The following is a 6,000-nucleotide window of genomic DNA, read 5'->3' as shown; positions in this document are numbered from 1 at the left end:
TGGGTTATTTCTAGGTCCACTGAATGATTATTTTTTTAAGTTTTATATATTGCAAGTTTTCATTTTATCCTTTTAGTCTTCATATTTCTTTCTCATTCTCAATTAGGTTCTTATGTTCTTTTTTGTCCCAATTGCATCATAATATTTGTAATTTGAGGCAATTAAGCTCTTTCCGTTTCTTTTTTGTCCCAATTGCATCATAATATTTGTAAATTTGAGACAATTAAGTCCTCTCTGTTAACTGGTCGGGACAGAAAAAAATGAGGACCTAATTGAGAATAGAGAACAAATATAAAGACTAAAACATATATTTAACCTTGATTTTATCCTTACATATTTCTTATATTTCGTTTCTGTTCATTCCTATTATTAAACTTTTGAGGACAAAAGAGTCTCACACAATCTAAGAGTATTCAAATGTTAAGTATTGCTAACAAGATAAAATTATTAAAAAGTAATTTTGTAGATTCTAGAATAATTGAAAAATTTTTGAGTGACAGAGTTAGAAATGTACGAGTTCTTTAGAAAACACATAAATATTTTTAAATCACTGAACTCATACATGCCTTCCAAACCCAAAAGCATAAAAAATTAATGATGGAAGATTGTGTTATTGAAGGTGCTCTTAAAGCCAACAAGCAAAAAACTACACGAAGAATCATCTTGCCAAGAGTATAAATAATTACAACAAAACAAATGAAATGGTGAAGATAAATATTAACTTCTTTATCAACATTATGGCAAAATGGGTTACCCTCCCTTTACAATCAAATTAGACATGAAACAATTATGTGCATGGATAAAAATTAAGAACAAAAGAAATAAACTAAAATTGTTGATCATAAGAAGGAAGATCGACTATTTATGGCCACCTCATTAGTAAACAATGAAGAAAATAAAATTTAGTTGATTAATAATGGTTACACAAACCATATGACCAAGATTTAAAACAACCAACATCACCAAAATTAAAATAGATAATTGTGATTATATTTCAATAAAAAGAGAGGAAATGATTGTAATAATAAGTTGCTTAGATACAAAGTTAATTTCTAATGTAATTTATTATCACAAATTCAACAAAACCGGTTAAATGTGGTCAATTGATTGAAAAAGGCTTCAAAATCATTTTTGAAGACAATTTTCAATTTTTAACCATATCAATTTTATGCAAAATATATTTAATCATGTCAATTTTCAAAATCAACATAAATTAATTTAAATTGTGAAGAATAAAAATACTTTATAATCTAGGACATCAAATATCACTATTAAAATTAGAAGGCTAGATAAAAAAAAAATAGATTAGAGATTAAAATATTTATTTTTAAAATTACTGTGCCATAATAGTAGAATTTAGTTCACATTTAAGAAACTACACAAAATATTTGAGTGAACAAAGATTAATTTTTTTACACTGTCATTTTAACTACATGTGAGAGATAAAAACTGACAACTTAGTTTGTGTAAAAAAATGATATATTTTAAAATAAAAAAAATAATTTAGAAGATAAAATGCGTTTAACCATAAAATTGATTTATTTACTAAACTGGAAGTGTAAATACAAATAAATATACTAAGAATATCACAACATTAACCAATCTATTTATTTAATTATACACGGATATGAACAATAATTTTTTTTTCTTTTAACTTGATGCATCTCATTATCTTATATTATCCTAAATACCTATCTATAATTTTTATAAGATTAAAAAGATAAGACAACAAACTTAATAATAAACACGGTGTTTGAAAGATTAAAAAGATAAAACGATTAATGACAAATTCGTTAGAATAACTTGTGAAACTATTTATATGTCCATATAGTAACATTATTAAACCTTTGATACTCTGAACACAACCTTATATAAAATATAGACTAATGATTCATTTAACTATTGATTTGTTTATATCTAATATGTGTACAACAAATACGTATAATGTATATGAACCTCAACTTCGTATAAGAATTGTATCAAATATTTGTCTCGTATTTGGATCACTTAAATGTATGTTGTGTATCAAATATTTGTCTATGGTTTTGAAAAGCATTCTTCTAAGTTGTTGAAGATATATGAGAAAAGTATGAACGAAGGAAATAATAGAGAGTAGTAGAAGAATGTTTACTTGTAGCCTTTGTTAGAAAAATATTTCACAACTGAAACATAATTCTGTATTTCCCATAATCCTCTATTCCATGAGAAATCTAAGCATTTCATCATCATCAAGTTGTCAAGTTATTTTTTCAAGAGGAATGCATAAAAATGAATGTGACATTGATTTATTGTAAGTTTGAAAATGAACTTGCAGATTTATTTACAATACTATTTTCAATCAACAGCAGATTTGAGAGGCAAAAAAATTGGTGTTTGCTCCTCCAATAACAATGAAGAGTGTTAAAAAAATGCTTCATGACTGAAACATGTCCACATCTTAATTTTGTTTTTATATCTTAGTTTTATTGTTTTAGTTCTCATTGTTTCTCTAGTTTTAAGAAATTAATTAGTTTTGTTATTTGTGATTATGTATTTTATTTAGTGGCTTATTTTTAGAACCACTACTAGGTTATTTCTTTAAGCTTTATAAATTGTAATGTTTTCTGATTTAATATTGTGAATTTTATTATTCTCCTTCAATGTTTCGTTTATGTTCATTTTATTGTGGTAGACTAAGAAAAGAAATGAAAGAAAATGTTGGACCAGGAACAGTTGTTTGAAGGGGATCGACATGACTGCCAATTTAAGCGTCAACCGAGGAAGATTTGTGGAATTGGTTGGCTTGTCTGTATCCATCTTGTTGAGACGAACAATACAGCTTCTTAAAACCAGTAAACAGATTTCATGTGAATATAATAGAGGCAAACAATGGTTGACTTGAGAGATGATTTAGTAACTTAAACGACATTCTGAAGTTCTGATGTTTGTTTCTGCATTTAAATTGCTACTCTTAGTCAAATTCTTTCTATATGCTGTTATTCTCACCTGTCAAGCAGACTGCTTTGAGTGAGTTATTTGAGTATTGCTTCTTATTTCAGTCTCGTATTCATCCTTCGTAGAATGAGTGTTTAGTATGGAGTTGTTGTTGAAAGTTTTATGTTTATTAAATAAGATTAATTTATAATATATAAATTAGTGTAAACTCTACTTAGAAACTGGTTCTGTGAAATTAAATTTGATTTTTGTTTGTTTTTAGTCTTAGGATGAGATGCGCTGACTCATAAGGTATTTTCTGCGTAAACAGAGGTAAATCACCAACTCTTCAAAAAAAACATATATGATAAACTAGTTTATAATTGAGGGCATTTTTAGTGTATGGATGATACCATGGTCCTCAATTCGAACGTGCATGACAATAAATTTAAGACTTTGAGTTAGAAGGTTTTCTTTCTTTTGCATGCTAAAGTGTAAATAGTATATAATTAATTATATGCTTAATTACCTTTTTAGTTTCTAACTTCTCGAGATTGAATTTCTGTTCGATACCCGTTTTTAAAAATGATGTAATTTGGTCTATTTTTAATAGGTCTGTTCTGTTAAGTAATTTGTCCTTTAACTTTATGTCTGGCCATATTTTTCTTCTCTCTCCTTTGCTATTCCTCCTATTCAGACTTCTTTCTCTCTTTTTTATTTTTCTCTCACTATTATAACTACCTTTCATCTTTTTTTCTCACTTCTATTTCTCTCTCCATTATCTTTATCTTTATTTATTCATGCATTGAAGAGAGCCTTTGGTATTGCAGCTATTTCTAAATGTAAGATTAAACACCATTATGCATTCTTTAATTTTTTTAATTTTAACTATTTAATTACACTCTTATAACTTTTATAGATAAATATGTTGTGTTTTCATGCTACTTTTTCATTTTTAACTATTCAAAGTCAACCCTTAAGTACTCTAAAATCATAAAAAAACTGGCATAATTAATATCCTCCGGCCGACATAATCCTACTATTTTAGATAAATATAAAATGAGGAAGAAAAAAATTGAAGTAAAAAAACATTTATATATGTTTTTGTCCCCAAAATATTTTCATCTTTTATCTTTGGTCTCTACAAAATATTTGTTATTTTTTTTTTGTAACTTTATATTTTTTGTCTTATTTCTTTTATTGTTTTATTTTAATTCCCGCCAAATATTTTTTTTCAAATAAATACGTAATTCCCTTTTTTTCAAACAAGCTAGTAAATAAAATGTTATAGAGACTAAATAAAATAGTAATTTAAAAAAAAAAAAAAATTGAACCTAAAAAGCGGAAATTTTACCAAGATTAAAAAAATAGGACTCTAATAAATTAAGACTATATTTCAAGGATTAAAGTTACATATAAAATTATAGAAAAAAATAAAAATAAGTGATTTTGTTCTCTTTTATTTCCCATTATTTTTCTTCAGCCAAGCAAAAAAGTTGTCTGATTGTTCGTATCATTCTTGATTTTCTTTAGTTATATTCAAACTCACTATGTATAAAAAGAGAAATAAAAGACCTGCAACTTTCAAGAGTCTCACCACCTTGAATCATCATGTGTTTAATGTTTGTTACAGGTATAATAATCATGGGTGCAGCTTTATCAACAGTTTACTACAACCTTAAACTGAGGCATCCTACGTTGCATAAGCCAATCATAGACCATGATTTGGCTCTTCTCATTCAACCAATGCTCATGTTAGGCATCAGCATTGGAGTGACCTTCAATGTTGTATTTCCTATTGGATAGTGACAATATTGCTCATTGTTCTCTTCTTAGGTAACAATCATTCTAGTTGATATTTCACTTTGGCACTCTAATATCTGTTAACTGATTTTATTATCTTGCAGACACCTCAACAAAAGCTTTATGTAAGGGGGTTGAAACCTGGAAAAAGGAAACCATAATGAAAAAGGTCGAGGCCGATAACGTCACCTTTGGTGTTGCACGTAACTCCGGTGAAGCTGCACACGGGTTTCCCAATTCGAGGGGTACTTCCCGTGGAGGGAAAGTTTCATGAGAAAAAAAAATTGTGACTGGTTCTTGGTGCTGCTACTGGTGATGATAACCTGGGAGAGTGACAAGGTGGTGGTGGTGGTGGAAAAGATTAGTATAGTAGAGAAGAGGGTGATGAAAGGATGGTGGTTCATTTTGAGAGAAGAAAAAAATACAAGAGGTGATTGTGAATGGTTGCAGGGAAGAAGAAGGGTGTAAGAGATGTATATAAGATATGGAATGGTTGAGTGGATGACTCAGGGAAGCTTTACGTTTATACTTCACTGTCACTGCCTCATCACAAAATAACATCAGTGTATATGTAGTTTATACTCTCCCAGCACTCCTGTTACAATCTACTCCTGATATATATATTCATTCATACATTATACACTTGCTTTAAATACTACTTTGATTCTTAAGATAATACTTTAGATGCGATAATTAATGATTTAGAATGAAAACACATGATTTCTTTATCACTAGTTCTTTCAATGAAATTGGAAAACATGTCATTATTTCATAAATAAACTAAGTTAAGAAAGACAATAGATCGATATTTTTGATGTAGTTTTTGCAAGGATAAGTGATGACGAGTGATGTTGTGATAATGGTGTGATCTTTTTAAAAAATGCATAGGCCTTTGACAATGATATTTTAAGAAAAGAAGGCATTCTCTTTTTGTGTTATGGTATACAGTTTGGAAGTATACAACACGTATATATCTCATGAGCATATATATATATACATATACAGGGGTTTGCTAACTTGCGTACGCCTGTTGATACATTTTAGCAATGTGTACCGGGTTTCAGTAGACAAAAATACCCTTATATATTGAATTCTAAGTTTTAAGGTTAAGGGTATTTTAATAATTTTCATTCTCAAAATTAAAAAAAAAAAAACCCAATCCCTTATCCACCTCTCTCATTCCTCTCAACCTTTCTGTTTCATCTCTTTCACTCTAACATTTTCTCTGTCATCCCTACTCTAGCCCTAATTGAAAAAAATCAAAAACACTTGTCTTATTTTAAT

This window comes from Vigna radiata, chromosome 7, assembly GCF_000741045.1.
Source record: "Vigna radiata var. radiata cultivar VC1973A chromosome 7, Vradiata_ver6, whole genome shotgun sequence".
NCBI lineage: Eukaryota > Viridiplantae > Streptophyta > Magnoliopsida > Fabales > Fabaceae > Vigna > Vigna radiata.
The sequence above is the reverse complement of the archived record's forward strand: the minus strand, read 5'-3'. Positions refer to the sequence as shown.